This window comes from Protopterus annectens, chromosome 2.part0 (genome assembly GCF_019279795.1).
Source record: "Protopterus annectens isolate FY-2018-M chromosome 2.part0, PAN1.0, whole genome shotgun sequence".
Classification (NCBI taxonomy): domain Eukaryota; kingdom Metazoa; phylum Chordata; order Ceratodontiformes; family Protopteridae; genus Protopterus; species Protopterus annectens.
Genome location: NC_056728.1, coordinates 115468691 through 115486584, shown reverse-complemented (window position 1 = coordinate 115486584; position 17894 = coordinate 115468691).

Sequence of the window (17894 nt, the reverse complement as noted above, 5' to 3'; positions counted from 1 at the left end):
GAAGGAGACACTACCATCCCAGTTATCTGGAATTTTGTAAATACATATATGCCATTTGAGAATATTAATATGATTTATATAGATGTGTGACAGAAAGAGATGTTGCCAGCCCAGCTATCTGGAATTTTGTAAATGGTTATGTATCATTTGTGAATGCCAGCATGCTTCATGTAAGATGCTTGTGCTACAACTGTGTTAGAACTGTATGTTATGTACCGAGCTAAAATGTAACACAGCATGTGCTGCTGGTTTAGAACAGAAATGTGTATAAACTATTGTAATTGTGCAAATGTATATGTTTTAACAGTGGGAACCAGAACATAGAGGGTTAACTTGCAAAATATCAAGAAAATGGTTGAAATTAATTGTTTTACGATTGTGTTATAAAAGTTATCTTTCAGTTTCAGTCAACAGGGAAAAAGATGTCTACTCTAGGGGACTCTCTGTGTTGTTTTGTAAGTGTTTTATTGTTTTATGTCCTCTAGCAGTTGCAAACATCTCTGAAGGCTATGTATTTTCATAGAGAGATGTTAAATGCTGGTAGTTTCTGACACTGGGGGTTTAGCTTGGGAACTAAAGTCAGGTGACAAAAAGTGATGTCATTCAAGCTAGCCCAGCAATAAGATTTGATATTAATTTAAGTACTCTCTGAGAGAGAGAGAGAGAGAGAGAGAGAGAGAGAGAGAGAGAGAGAGAGAGAGAGAGAGAGAACAGGGCATTTTGTATTTTGTCTTTGACTAACAAGAACATCCACTCACCTCTGCTCTTAAGTAAGTTTTTAGGGTATAGTAACTTTTTTAGATTCAGATAGGAATATAGTAAAGTATAGCTTAGATGCTTTCTGTATTTATTTGAGACTGTCCTGCAATGTTGTTTTAAATATTTTCTCTGATTTTGAACTCTGATGTAACTGATTACTTACTGAGTATTGTCTTGTTATTTTATTATTTATTATTAAATGTATTTAAACCTTTCAATTGTGGCTGGTCTGGTTAGAGATATTTAAGCTCTTAGAGTATTGCATATCTATTTGGTGACACTGTACAGGACACTTCTAATAGTGTGGCACTTGTCAAAACTACCATTTGGATTAATAGTAACTTTACACAGTAGGATTGGAAACCCTTTATTAAGGACCTTAAAGTAGCTGATAAAGAGTGGCTGGTGGCAGTTGGAACTACATTATAGTCTGGGCAGAAGGGGGCATAGCTAGTAAACCTGTGGCAGCCTTTCTCAGGAATGAGTGTGTGTGTGTGTGTGTGTGTGTGTGTGTGTGTGTGTGTGTGTGTGTGTGTGTGTGTGTGTGTGTGTGTGTGTGTGTGAGTGTGTGTGTTTGTATATAAATCAAATCTCAAAGAGTGTGTGTGTCAGCTACTTGGGCAGGGACATGAAGCACTGGTTGGACAGAGAGGGTACTGGAGATTGAGGTTTGGCCACTCAGCTGAGATCTCAACCTTATAGCAGTGCCAGTGGGGAGTCTTATTTGGGATCTGGAGAAAGAGGGAGAAACTAGCCCCAGACTGATTTTGATCTCTGTGTGGTCTTAAAGGAATTTGCACTTTACTGTGTGTGTACTTGTCAGCCTCCCAGTGTGTATGTTCCGCTCTGTTGCCAGTGGTGAGGACTGAGGCTACTTGATTACTGGGACAGTGCTGGGGTGTCACATATTAATTGATGGGCAGTGGTGGGATATCCACATCGCATATTAATTGGCTTGTAGTGGTGGAATATCCACATATTAGGATTCAGTGGTATGGATATTGAATTCCTGTAGCCTGTAAACAGTGGACACTAAGGAAGGTGTTTGTACTCTCAGTCAGCCACACAGTGAACGTTCATAGTTTCATATCGCAATTGGGCACAGCTGCATCAAACATCAGCAATCAGGAGGACAACCAGCCTTGGAGATGTACAACTCTCAGAAAATGGACAGTTCAACCTTTCTACGGAAGACTTAAAAATCTGTCTGGAGTTAAACAGACTTGAACTAGTGGCCACGCATTTAGAAATATAAGCAGCAGAGAGACTGAGATATCTGGAGGCTGAAGAAAGTGTGAGACTACGACGTCTGGAAGCTGAGAAGAATAAGAGGCAGAGGCAACATGAGAAGGAGGTGCTGACTCTTTGCCAGGGTCATAGAGGTAATGGGGAAGGGAGTAACTGAACCCCAAAAGAAACAAAGGTCACTAAATTTCTTCCACAATTTACAGAGTGGGATAATTTTGATAGTTTCATTCATATGTTTGAAAGGGTATGTAAACAGTATAATATTGACTAAGGGCTCTGGGTACAGTTCCTAACCCCCTTACTCCATGGTAAAGCTGTAACTGCTATTTCTAAATTGCCTGATATTGGTATCTTAAATTATGATACTGTAAAAAACAGTCTTTTAGAATGTTTTAAGTTAACACCCGAGGCTTATAGGAAAACATTTTATGAGCATAAATGCAAGGCAGATAAAAGTGTGTGTGAATATATTGCTGAACTAAGCACTTATTTTCATAGGTTGGTGAGTAGATGTCAGGTCACCACTTTTGAAGGGCTGGCAGACCTTTTGGTGAGGGAACAAGCCCTTAGCACTTTGCCTGAGGACATGAGAATTTGGTTAGCAGATTGCCAATGCAATACTGTAGATGAGCTGGGGAAGAAAGGAGACCTATACCTAGCAAGCAGGGCATCCCTGCACAGGAAAGAGATACTCAGTGCTGCTCATGGGTCTAAAGGAACCCGTGGTGGGCAGGCTAAACTGTCCCAACAGAGTCCGCCATTGCAGGGGAAGCCACTAGTCCGGGTACATGTCCAGAACCAAGGGTTAAATGTTTTATATGCAACCAGTGGGGCCATGTAGCATATAGATATCCATGGAGGCAAGGTGGGGAACAAAAGGTGGGAGAGCCAGTAAGTGGGAATGACAAAATGGCAGCAGTGAGTTGTTCTGAGACAGCAAGAGTACCAAACTACCACAAGAGGTTATATCCTATCTTAATAAATGGGAAAGAGGCCATTGCTAAGAGAGACACAACCTCTGATCTAACCATTGTGAGGCCTGCATTGGTTAAAAAGGAGAACTACTGGCTTGGGCAGTCTACTCCAGTTAGAGCTTTAGGATGGACTGCATTTCAAATACTTTTGGCTAGGGTTCACCTTGACTGGGAAGGTGGAAAAGGAAGCCAGCAAGTACGTGTGTTTGAGAATATCCCTGCAGATGTCCTGATAGGAAATTATTTTGATAATGCAGTACCCTGTGTGCATGCAGTTACATGCAGTCAGGCTTGGAGACAAATATGTGGGTCTGGTACTCTGTACTCTGAAGATGCCCTAAAGGTTTTACAGGGTGAAAGCGCTAAGTACTTACTACTGTTACTTCTACTTTTGTTCGTGTTTTTTGGTGCATTGTGAATAAATTCTACTCGAGTGAACTACTGAGGAGCCTTGTCGTGGTTTATCAGTTTCAACAGTTTGTGGAAATATGTGGGTCTGGTAGCCTGGGGGAGACCCAGACAGATTGCACACTTGCAGCAAGGACTGGTGAGGTGGTTACTTCAGGGAGGGAGCTACCCTGTAGCAGTGAGAATGAAGGTGAGCCACAGCTGCTTGTGGGTACTGATGTTCCCTTGGACAGAGTGACTACAAGGGCAGAGGTGAGTAGTAGTACACAGGCTGATAGTGAGGCACCTCTGTCAGAGCATGCCAGACTTCCTGTGGAAAGGGAGCTGGGAAGGATTACAAATAGAGAGTTGAGACAGGCTCAGCTCTCAGACCCTATATTACAAGGCCTGAGGGAGGTAGGTAGTGAGGTACCTGATTCTCAGGGGAAGGGGGAATCTGTATACTGGAACAAAGGGTTACTGTATAGAGAGTGGACCCCAGAGAGAGAGCTAGAGGGTCAGAGAATACAGCAGATGGTAGTGCCCAGAGCCCGCCATCTGGCACTTCTAGCCACAGCCCTTGATATTCCTTTTGGAGGTCATATGGGCATAAAATATACAAAGAGACATATTATGCAGAATTTTATTGGCCTGATATTTCCAGAGATGTAACCTGGTACTGCAGGACCTGTGAGCAGTGCCAAAAGGTAGGCAAGGCAGGAGACAAGGTGAAATCTCCTTTGATGCCTTTGCCTGTGATTGAGGAGTCATTTCAGAGGGTAGCTATAGATATTGTGGGGCCTCTGAGCACCTCAGGTTCCACAGGGGAAGTAGTATATACTAGTGGTAGTAGATTATGCTGCAAGATACCCTGAGGTGGTGGGTCTCTCCTCTGTTGAGCAGAAAAAAGTGGCAAATGCTTTGTTAGAGATTTTCAGCAGGGTAGGTTTCCCAAAAGAAATACAGATGGACAGAGTTGCCATTTTCACATCAGACCTGCTGGGTTGTCTGTGGAAGTACTGTGGGGTGAAGCATCTAAAGACCACCCCTACCATCCCCAGACTAATGGTCTTGTTGAGAGGTTAAACTCCACACTCCAGACCATGCTACAGGCATTTGCAGACCAGTTCAGGAGGGAGTGGGACAAATATTTGCCCCATCTATTGTTTGCTTACAGAAAGGTGCCCCAGGAATCCACAGGATTTTCACCCTTTGAGGTGCTGTATGGACGTAGGGTTAGGGGACCTCTAGATTTGATTTAAGATGAGTGGTAGGGTGAGTGTAAATCCCACAAGGAGTCTTTTGTGGCATATGTCCTAAACTTCAGGACAAGGGTCAGGGAGCTTATGGGCTTAGCCCAGGAGAACCTGGCAGAAGCTCAACAGCAGAAAAATGTCTGGTATGACAGGAATCCTCAAGCTAGAGAGTATGCTGTGGGGCAGCAGGTAATGGTTCTCATTCCTGTCAGAGAAAACAAGCTGCAGGCAGCCTGGGAGGGACTCTTCAAGGTGATAAGGAAGGTCAGTGATGTTAACTACATGGTAGAACTACTAGGCAGGAGGCAAGAGCATAAATTGTACTATGTTACTATGTTAACATGATGAAACCTTACCATGATAGGGAGGCCCTTGTGCTGAGCATTTGCAGTGGATTGCTGGAGGAGTCTGAGGGAGATCTGGTGACTGATCTCCTCAGTGAGGCTTGGACTGACACCTCAGTGGAAGGGGAAGCAATGTCCCAGCAGCTATCTCCTACCCAACTTCAAGAAAATCGAGCTGTGTTACAGGAGTTTGGTGACATGTTCACTGGGAAGCCAGGGTGCACCTACCTGGTGCAGCATCATGTGGCTACAGGACCCCAAAGGCCTATTAAGCAGGCCCCTTTTATAGGGTGCCTGAGAGAGAGTCAAACAGACTCTGAGGGAGGAGATACAGGAAATGTTGGAACTAGGGGTAATCCAGGAGTACAGCAGTCCCTGGGCCTCCTCAGTGGTACTGGTACCAAAGAACAATGGCAGCACCAGGTTCTGTGTGGACTACAGGAAATTAAATAGTCACACAGAGTCAGATGCTTACCGTCTAGGTCAGATGAAGCCCTAGAGCAGTTGGGTGGGGCTAAGTATCTCACTACTATTGATCTTACCAAGGGTTACTGGCAGGTGCCCTTGACTCCCAGTGCTAGAGAGAGGTCAGCCTTTGTGACCCCTTTCAGGTTGTATGAGTTCACGAAGATGCCCTTTGGGATGGAAAATGCTCTGGCAACTTTCCAGAGGCTGATAGATCATATCCTAATCGGAGCAGGAAATTTAGCCCTTGCTTACCTGGATGATATTGCCATCTCAAGCCATTCCTGGCAAGAGCACCTTAAGCATGTCAGGCAGGTGCTAGGCAGGCAGAGATTTCCTACCTGGGACATAGGGTGAGGAGTGGTAAGATCAAGCCAGAACCTGACAAAGTGGAAGTCATTCAGGCATGGCCTGCCTCTGTTACCAAAAAGCAGGTGAGGGTATTCTTAGGGACAGCAGGATACTACAGAAAGTTTGTCCTCAATTATAGTACCATAGCTGCTTCCCTCACAGACCTGACAAAGAAAAACAAGCCAGATAAGGTAGTGTGGACCCCCGCATGTGAGCAGGCATTCCAAAAGCTTAAAGGAACTTTGGGAGGATCCCCTGTGTTAGCCAGTCCAGATTACAGCAAAGAATTTGTTGTGCAGGTGGATGGTTCAAACCATGAGGTGGGGGCTGTACTCAGCCAGGTTTCATCAGAGGGAGAAGAGCATCCAGTGGTATATCTTAATTGCAGGCGCCAACCCAGGGAGAAATGCTATGCAGCTGTAGAAAAGGAATGCCTATCCATAGTGTGGGCACCGCATAAACGTCAGCCTTATCTGTATAGAAGGAAATTCACTGTAGTTGCAGACCACAATCCCTTAACATGTGTACATCTAGCCAGCCAGCAAAATGCCAAGTTACTAAGGCAAAGCCTAGGGTTGCAAGCATATGATATGACAGTCCAGCACTGCAGTGGGGTTAGTAATGCCAATGCAGATGGGCTCTCAAGACATGGAATGGGGTAAGGTATTCCCAGATAGGCTTACCCTCTCAAGCAATGTTTCTCAAGGGTCACTTGAAAAACTAGCTTGAGTTTTTTGGGGGGAAGAAGTGTGACAAAGGGAAATACTGCCACCCTAGCCAGCTGGAATTTTATAAATAATTCTGTCATTTGAGAATATTAATATGATTTATATAGAAGTGTGACAGAAAGAGATACTGCCAGCCCAGCTATCTGGAATTTTGTAAATGGTTATGTATCATTTGTGAATGCCAGCATGCTTCATGTAAGATGCTTGTGCTACATCTGTGTTAGAAATGTATATTATGTACTGAGCTAAAATGTAACCACAGCATGTCCTACTGGCTTAGAACAGAAATGTATATAAACTATTGTAATTGTGTAAATATTTATGTTTTGACAGTGGAAACTAGAACATAGAGGGTTAACTTGCAAAACTTCAAGAAAATAGTTGAAATTAAATTGTTTTCCAGTTGTGCTATAAAAGTTATCTTTCAGTTTTAGTCAACAGGAGACAGGATGTCTACTCCAGGGGACGCTCAGTGTTGTTTTGTAAGTGTTTTATTTTTTTATTTCTTCTAGTAGTTGCAAACATCTGAAGGCTATGCATTTTCACAGAGAAATGTTAAATGCTGGTAGTTTCTGACACTGGGGGTTTAGCTTGGAAACTAAAGTCAGGTGACAAAAAATTGATGTCATCCAAGCTAACCCAGCAGTAATATTTGATATTAATTTAAGAACTCTATGAGAGAGAGAGAAAGAAACGGCATTTTGTATTTTTTCTTTGACCTAACAAGAACATTCACTCATCTCTGCTCTTGCCTTGCTGTAAGTTTGTTTTTAGGGCATGGTAACTATTTTATATTCAGATAGGAACATAGTAAATTATAACTTACATGTTTTCTTTATTTATTTGAGACTGTCCTGCAATGTTGTTTTAAATATTTCCTATGATTTTGAACTCTGATGTAAGTGATTATTTACTGAGTATTGTCTTGTTCTTTTATTATTTATTATTAAATATATTTAAACCTTTCAGTTGTGGCTGGTCTATTGAGAGATATTTAAGCTCTTGGAGTACTTTCATATCTATTTGATGATACTGTACAGGCCACTCCTAATAGCCTGGCACTTGGTCAAACTACCATTTGGATTAATAGTGACACTACACAGTAGGACTGGACACCTTTATTAAGGGTCTTAAAGTAGCCGATAAAGAGTGGCAGTCAGAACTACCTTATAGTCTGGGCAGAAGGGGGCATAGATAGTAAAGCTTTGCCAACCTTTCCCAGGAGTGAGGGTGTGTGCGTGTGTGTGTGTGTGTGTGTGTGTGTGTGTGTGTGTGTGTGTGTGTGTATAGAAATCAAATCTCAAAGAGTGTGTGTGTCAGCTACTTAGGTAGGGACACGAAGCACTGTTTGGACAGAGATGGTACTGGAGATCTTGGTTCGGCCACTCAGCTGAGATCTCAACCCTATAGAGCTGTGCCAGTGGGGAGTCTTATTGGGGATCTAGAGAAAGGGGGAAAAACCAGCCCCGGAATGACTGTGATCTCTGTGTGCTGTTAAGGGAAATTGCACTTTACTGTGTGTGTACTTGTCATCCATCCAGTGTGTATGTTCCCCACTGTTGCCAGTGGTGAGGATTAAGGCTCCTTGATTAATCGGCCAGTGCTGGGGCATCACATCTAGGCTGAAAATATCATTGTATCCACAAGTAATATTATATTTTTAACTCTTTATTTTGAAATTCACAGTCTGGCTGCTTGTCTCCTCAGTAGATACAAGTTTATTTCCATAACGAGTTGTTAATAGGACTTACTGTATAAGTCATGAAGTATGTAATACATTTTAACTGACAAAGCCTTAGGTGCTGGGTGAAAGGTTTTCTGTATGTTTTAATAAAAGTCTGTTTTTTATCATGTGTAGCTGATGTTGTATGTTTTATCATTTCCTCTTTGACAATGGCATTTATTTAAATGTAATAATTTTTATAACACAGTGGTCTCCTAGTCAATATTTATAGCAGTGTGGAAGTGTGTACTGACAGTGAGTTGATCTTGGGCCTTTATACTACATACAGTATTGGTATATTTTAGTAACATGGGCAGGACAGCAGTAATCATTCCACTAATACTAAATGCAGTAAATAGTAAAATGTCTAAACTAATACAGTTTTTGTAATGCATCCTTGGAGAAATCAGGGACACTCTATGACCAATAGAGGCTTTATATGCAAGAGCATATTCTACATTCTAAGTTCTCAGCCACAGTTAAAGACATAAGCACCCCAATAATTATATAAATGTAGACCTAATTTAGAAGTAGGTAAGAAAGACTGGCAGAATGAGGGTACCACAGGAGAAACATGGAACAAGAAATATGGTTTACATCATAAGAGATCTGTAGAAGAATACACCCCATTCCTGTTCAAGGTTTAAATACAACCAAGGAGAACCTCTTACACAAATAGAAGAGCTAAGGAATGATACAATAACTGTAAATTATATATTATCCTGGAAGCAAATAAACAATAAATTATATATTATTCTAGACGCAAATAAGCTAAGATATGGTGCAGGAATGGTGCATTGAATAATATGGACCAGTAGGTATGCACTCTGCTCAACTCAAGGCCATAACCTTCACCACATAAAAACTTTCCCACATAGAAGACTTGTGATTTTATGAACAACTCAAGACTGTTATAACAGGATGATTCAGCTAGTGTCAACCAGGCTGGTGGTAACATTTTGTTAGTTTTAAGAAGAGCTTTTTACATGATGCTTAAAATTTGTTATGGAATCAAATGCTGCAGTTGACAGGTAATTTCAGAGACCTGGACCTATTTTTGGAATGTACTTCACTCGCTTTTAGCAGGTAAGACCTCAGTAAGGTATACTCCAGAAGGCTAAAACAAATATTGAAAACTGGCTGGACATTAAGGAATAAAGTGCAAGCAATAAATCAATTTGCTCTTCTATTCTAACTTACAGTTTGGGTGTGATTGGCTGACCTCAAAAAATACTGGAGCAACTGGACACAAAAACAAGAAAAATGCTTCATGCTTATCAAATGATGTATAAAAATCAGTGTATACTAAGACTATTCCTTACGTGTACAGATCTGCAATTGTGGGACTGTATACATATCTGCTGACCGCATCAGATGCAAACATAGTGAAAGTTTTAAAACATGAGGAGAAGAAGTCTAAGATGAAAACTTTGCTTAGTTTAGCAGAAGCATTTTGGTATCAATCAGAAATATAAATGAAGCCAGAAGTAGACAAAAATCAGACAGCAAATGAATGTGGCAAAAAAAAAATAAATAAAAAGAAAGAATATAAGGAAAATGATCTAAAAAATGGAAAATAAAAATAGTGGGAAGTACAGAAACCTCCTGGAACAACCTGATGTTGCCCAAAATGCGATACAAGAATGGTTAAGAAGAGGTGAATTGAAGCAACAATACAAAACATGAATAATGGCGGCCCAGGATAGCAGAGTATGTACACATTGGTTTACAAAGTCTATTGAACATGTGGGTCAAACACATAAATGTAGGTTCTGTAAAACAGAACTGGAAATAGTTGTTCATCTTAATGCTGGGTTGTAATATACTCATGGCAGAGGGCCTGTAAATACTGAAAGGCACAATAATGTGACAAGACTGTTGCAGTAGGGATTATGCAAACACTACAGTATAGAAGTAGTTGAAAAACATTGGAAACATGAACCACAAAGTGTTATAGAGAATGATGATGTCAATATCACATGGTATCACTCATTACCCACAGTTCAAAAAATAGATGCAAGAAACCCAGATATAGTTGTACATGAAATGAAGACAAAGTAGCATTGACCACTGAAATCAGTTCACCAAATGATTGCCGTGTCTTATGCACAGAGAGACAGAAAGCCGTAAAATACTGAATTTTGCAAGAAGAATCTAGAACAAGGTGGAAAAACAAGACAGAGACTGTTCTATTAGTAGAAGGAGGTTTAATAAAAAAAAAGAATTTACTATCCTACTTAAATATGGTAGCAGTACATGTAACCCTGTATGAATTGCAGAAGGATTCAGTTCTGGGCACATTATTGGTGCTGAGAAGAACACTCTTAGCTAACAACAAAGATAAACAATAGTTAAATATATATATATATATATATATATATATATATATATATATATATATATATAAATAAAAGATAAACAGTACTAATTTTATGAACTATAATCGTACCCTGACATAGGAATGGGGTCCATTCTTGTCACGGTATTAGAAACCCAAAACACTTGAAGAAATTAAACCGGGATTAATGTTATAGGAAAGGCCCATCTCTCTGTCAGTTGACTACAGAACAGCAGACTATGGTAGTTTTAGATTTCTGAAATGTTATTTCCTGGTCTTGCTCCCATTTCCACTGCACATCTAACAAATGATACAGATGGTTTAACAAGGTTGCAAGACCAAATCATAAGAATACAAAAAGCTTAATTATGTTTTAAACTAGCTAAATTTGTAAGAGATGAGGCCTTTACTATCATTTTTACTGGTCTTCACGATATAAACTATGCACTTACATGTCCTGAAAATTGTACATATTTTGAAAAACGTATGCTTTCTTTTAAATTTTCTCTGCTCTAGCACTTCTAATTAAGATATCATTTAAGTAAATGTCAGTACATAGCATCCATCCATCCATAACCCCCTTTTTCCCATTTCTGCACATGGTGTTGGGGTGTCACTTCAATGGTGACAATCAGCAAGAGCCAATCTCTAATGATAAACTTTCTATGCTCTCCTGAAACATAGCAGGTGTTGATGATGTTCCAAAAGAAAAATAGTTGTATGTAAATACTGAGTCTGCAGTACCAGTTTTAGACTAAATATGGCCCAGGGCAGAGGCTGTGTATGGGCATTACCTCCTATATCTGGGAAAAAGTCTCATTATACAACTAGAGGTCAGGGGGTCACCAGGCTCTAGGAAGCTCTACATGTTCTGTGATACATTATGTCTTATTTTTGAAAGAGGATTGCTTGTTAGCCATTCTTATGTTTACAGGTAGTCAAAAGACTTCTTCCTTCACTCAAAAGGGACTCGGATCAAGAGAGGATGGTGGATGAATGGAGCAGAATGCCTACATGGGTGGTGGAGTAACACTCCTCAGACAGATTCATCCATGTCCACAGATAAAAAAGAAGCCCCCCCCCCACACACACACACATAGTCACTCACACTCATGCACACATGCAAATTGAAAGAACACAATTTCACTTCCAGCAGGTCTATAGTATGCTGATGGAAACCCTATGAGGTATGCCAATCTCAGATTTCAGAGTTGGTATATATAAGTTTTGGGGGGTACGGGTTCACATTTGGAGAGCAGGGGAATGTTAGAGGAGAAGAGCAAGGTTCAACATTTGCTTTTCTCCTGTATTGTTGGACCCTCTTTTCATAATCCCAGGGCTTGCACTTATGAGTCTTAGATTTACAGTAGGGAATCCATAGGTAAAACCCACCTACACACATGATGGGACATGCAAACACAAAGAAGGTGCCTCCAACAAGAACTGAACCAGAGAGATACAAATATTTATAGTTTATTCTGAATGCATATGGCAAAAAATAAACAATCCAAAAGGACATGTAGGCTTGGTGCTGTTACTAGTAACTAAATCCATATGTTTGAAACTATTTGGAATTTTCTAAACTTATCAGAGAAGTATACCATAATAATTATCTACAACATGCACTCATTTGATTTTTTTTTTTTTTAACATTTGTTTATCAGGAAAATCTGACTTGGAGTGAAGCCAATTTTCAGTGGAGGCCCGGGGAGAAATGCTCCAGACGCATGTCTTTGTAACGTGGAAGGAAACTGGAGTACCCAGAGAAAACCCACACGAATGCAGGGAGGACATACAGACTCCACACAGAAGGCACTCCAGCTGAGAATCGAACTGGAGAACCTCTTGCTATTTAGCCAGACTGGAGGCTGAGCTCTCTCAACTCAGGACTGGCAAGACCAGGCAGGAGGAGAAGGCAACTACACACACCACAATACCAGTCTCACATAACTCAACCACACCACTGAATCAAACACATAAACACACTAAGACATACTCGGAGGCTCTGAGTAAAAATTTACCTAAACAGCAGAGGCCTCCAAAGCAGACACCCAAGCAACTGCAAACTCAATACACCACACAAAGAACACATAAACAACAAAATCAGTGTGCAAAGCAGTCACTGCCCTTAAGGCCAAATACAACACCAAACATACTTGTCATAGGTGACTCCATAGTCAGACACACTGACGCCCCGCTCACCAGACTGAGTAAGGAGAAGGTCACAGTAAGCTGCCTGTCGGGCGCTAGAATCCGCCACATAACACAAGCACTCAGGTCTCTCAACAGCAGGTACAAGTCGACTCAGTCATTGTCCACGCTGGTGTCAACGACCTGAGACGCACCTCCTTGGACTACATGAAAAGAGACATTGAGGAGCTCTCTGATTATGTAGCCCAGGCAGGTATGACCCTGACCTTGAGCAGTATCCTACCTTCACCTAGAATGATGCCACAATACAGTGATAAGATGATCAGCTTTAATAATTGGCTTAAATTCTGGTGTCATTCAAAGGGGATCCAATGTCTGTCTGCCTGGGATGACATGCTGGACAAGCCACGCTGCTTCAAGGGACGGCTTGCACCTGTCACCCTAGGCTTCCGGATATTGGCAAAGGCTCTTGCCACCCCATAGTGCCTTTTTAGGCAAGGCTCAAATTCTAAACCTACCACCCTAGAACACAAAAAGTAAAAACTAAGGGTAATGCTGCTCAATGCCAGAAGTCTCAGTCTCAAGATGCACGCACTCGAGGCCCTTCTCAGTATGGAGAACATCGATGTCTGTGCTGTGACTGAAACCTGGTTCAAGGCTCCTGAGAGCACCCCAGCACTATCAGGTTTCACCTCATATTATGCGTTCCGCCCCAAAATCCGGACAACACCAAGAAAGGAGGGTGTCCATATTCATAAAGGACACCCACACCTCAAGGTTGGTGGCAACGCACGATGCATCGGAGACCATCCAGGTGCAATTAACCATAGGCAAGACTGCTCTGCAATTTGTAGCATGTTACAGGCCACCCTCTCAAACTCAGGAACCTCACATGGCCTTCCTGAAAACAATGGAGGGGATAAATGTATCTCCAAACACCATCATACTAGGTGACTTCAACTACCCTAATATAGACTGGGAACACTACTCAAGCCCAAACACTCTAGCCCAAAGGTTCCTGGAGTTCATAAACTCAAATGCCATGGAACAACTAGTCACCATCCCCACAAGAGGAGAAAACATACTTGATCTCATCATCACGAACATGGGATCACAATGTTCAACACTGGAAGTATACCCCTCACTGGTGAGATCAGATCATAAACTAATCTCACTGGAGGTCCTCATCCCGCCCCCACCTGAAATAAAAAAGACCACAGTGAAAAACTTCTCAAAAGCCGACTTCACACTTCTAAAAACTAGTGTGGTCTCCTTTAAGGTCCCTGAGCCAGTGGTAAACATTACTCAAACCGCTGAATCACTTACAAATGCCTTCTACCAGCACCTACAGGACTGCATGGATCAGGCAATCCCAAACAAAACTAAGACTCTTTGTACCAAAGGCAAGCGTCCAGTCTGGTGGACCCCAGCCATAAACAAGCTCTACAACAAAAGGAGGAAGCTACTACAAGATAGAGCAAAATCCTTGAAAGGTAAGACACCTTTGATCATTATAAGTAAAAAACTAAGAGCTCTCATAAAATCATCCAAGGCAAATTTTGAGAGAAAAATCGCCAAGGACCCAAAAGACAATCATAAGGCCTTCTTTAGCTATGTTAGAAACCTAGGAGGAAACTCCCAGATATGCTCAGAATTAGTTCAAAATGATGTGAAGATTACTGAACCTACACACATTGCCAACATACTGGCTGACAGGTTCAGTGCAAACTTCTCCCCCCCAAAAGGAGAGATATCTATACCAGAGGATTGTAGCCCCCCAAACATCTCCAATGCCCAGGTGAGAACTGCTCTCGCCAAAGCAAAAAACACAGCATCCATGGGACCGGATGGTGTCCCCGGCTGTGTGCTCCACGAACTCAATGAGGAATTAAACCCGCAGTTAGGACAGCTGTTTAATCTTAGCCTCACCTCAGGATACGTACTCCAAGGAGTGGCGACGGCAACTGTGGTCCCACTTCACAAGGGCGGTGCCTCCACCGACCCTGGAAATTACCGTCCCATTAGCTTGACAAGCCTTATCTGCAAAGCCATGGAGAGGATCATAATGGAACTCATAAATAAAGACATAGGAACTTGCAGACTTTGGATCCAACCCAGTTTGGCTTTGTCAAAGGCAGATCATGCCTTTTAAACTTGGTTGACTTTTTCGAGACAGTCACCAAGGCCATTGATGAGGGAAAGGCAGTTCATACAGCCTACCTTGACCTGGCAAAGGCCTTCGACACAATACCCCACTCAGGTATCATCGAAAAACTCATCAGCTTGAATGTAAACCCATACATCACAAGATGGGTTGCAAACTGGCTAAGTGACAGAACCCACAGGGTCAGAGTTGCTGGAGCCATGTCAGACTCAAAGCCTGTCACAAGTGGTGTCCCACAGGGCTCAGTCCTGGGTCCACTCTTGTTCGGCATCTACTTTTCTGAAGTACAAGCAAACACAGGAGGGTTATGGCTGACAAAGTTTGCAGATGACTGCAAACTGGGCCATAGTCGAAAACACATCTGACACAGATATCCTTCAGAAGGGCCTCACAGAAACGGATAACTGGTGCCAGAGCCATGGCCTAAAGTTAAATGCCAAGAAATGCATAGTCATACCCTTCGGGAAAAACAAGGTTACCCCTAGTTACCATATAGGTGGCAATCCACTGAGCACAGAAGAAGTCATCAGGGATCTGGGGACCCAGGTTGACAGTAGCCTTCGCTTGACACTCATGTTGCTAAAGTAGTTAGGAAAACCTTCTACATTGCCCACCTGATCATGAAGGGATTCACATCTAGATCAAGGGAGGTCATCGTCCCCTGTACTCATCACTCATTAGACCTATGATTGAGTACAATGCCCCATTCGGAATGTATCTGACCCGACACCTGCAGCAGCTGGAAAGGCCCCAAAAGTTCCTCACCAAAAGGATAAAGGGTCTCAAAAATATGTCTTATGCTGCCCGACTGAAAGAACTCCAACTCTATTCAGTCTCATACCGCTTGCTCAGAGGTGACCTGTGCCTGACATATAAGGCCATGTCAAACCCTGATTTGATGAATATGCTTCACCTCAAAAAATCTAGATCCCTCAGAACCACAAGGGCGGGAGAATTAAACCTTGACACGGTTATTAATAGAACGTGCTGGAGGGACAGATTCATCACCCAGAGACTCCCTATGCTGTGGAACAAAATCCCGGTACATGTGAGGCAGAGCACCTCGCTGGCCTTGTTCAAGAGGAATCTTGACCAATGGATGGGGGATTGCAGATATACCCCAGGGATTACTTCAGTGTCACTGCTTGACAGAGGCACAGCAAAATAATAGGCATAGTTTTATTCAAACTAAAGGGGTGGCGAAAGCCAAATAACTATGGGCTAGGCTTATAAATGCCCTTGGGCAGATAGCCTAGTATGAACCTATGAACCTATGAACCTATGAACCTATATAAAGACACACACCATACAGCACTTTTATTTCATGTAATATTTGGCAGTGCGTATGCCTTTGTCTATATATGAAACAGGAAGTAATGCATATATATATATATATATATATATATATATATATATATATATATATATATATATATATATATACGTGTGTAGATAGATAGATAGATATTTGTTTTTCAAAATGTAACTAAAGAACTAAAGACATTTACAGTAAGGATGATGCAAACCTGCAACCCTCCCACATACACACAACTACAAAACCATCTGTAGATCATAAAATAGCTATGATAATACGTTCAGCAAAACATTGCAGTACACCTCTTATACTGCACTTTCAAATCATTCTTATAGGCAAATAGCAGAGCAGGTAATATTGCATAAGGCTGTCACTGTTAGTGCAGTCAACTAGAAGCTCAGCAGTAAAACACTAACAAAAAAAACATTCCAGTACAAAGCTGATATCATGTGAGCAGGTAATGTATTCCAATCAGACAGTTAGATAGCAACTTAGATACAGTGATGTGGAAACAATACAAGAATATAAGCAGACAGCCCTGGTGCACATATGGATTAAGCTCTGACTATTACACATATGATATGAGATAGATTAGCAGCTCAGGTATTGTCAGAGCTGACAGAGGAGGAGGAAGGGTGCACCCATCTAGACAAGAATGGAACAATTTGAAGCTTTCCAATGACACAGTCCCTCAGGACTGAGGTGGACATTCACCCACCATGCCTCAGTCTGAGCAAAAAATAATTGACTTAGGTTTTGATATCATTCAAAGGGGGGGGGGTACAATATTTGTCAGCCTGGGAGGATATGATTGACAGGCCATACTGCTTCACCAAGGAATGGCTACACCTGTCCCCTCTAGGCTTTTAAATATGGGCTAAAACATTGTCCACCCCCACAGTGTCTTTTTAGACAGTGCCAATTAGATAAACTTTACCCACATAATGAAACAAACAAAGGAAATATGAAGGTGTTAGTCATCAATACTAACAGCCTAAACAAGAAACTTCACTCCCTGCAAGCACTCCTCACCTTGGGGGATGTAAATATCTGTATAGTGACTGAGATGTGGTTTAAATCAGCAGAGAGTACTCTGACTGTGCAGGGTTATAATGCCTTCCACACATTTAGACCAAGTACTGTACATAAGGGAAAAATAGTAGAGGTGTCTCAGTCTCCATTCAGAAGGCATTCACATCAAGAGACAGTGTTAGATGAACGGAGCAGAATGTCTATATGGGTGGTACAGCAAGACTCCTCACATGCATCCAAGAGATCTTCAGACAGATAAAGGGGGTATAGATGAAGGGACTTATAAAGGGATACAGGATGCTAAATGCATCAGAATGCATTAATAGGGTTCAGTAGTTATGTAAACTATGTTATTCTACTGTAAATAAATAAATGGATTAATGAATGAATAAACAAATAAATAAAATTAAACTAAACCAAAGTCACTCAACAAGGTGCTTTGCATACCTTAATCAACATGCAGGTTGCTTGGGTCTAGACACATTTTTAAATCCTTCCTTCTTGCACTTCATCTGCTGAGCATGAATGTTTCTATGACTGTAGTATACAATCAGCAAAATCAAGTCAGTTAATCATACAATCAAAATTTGTCAAAAGAAATATCAAGCTCATGGTGTCTAATAAGCCTTAATGTATTCCCATGCACAACTCTTCCTTCA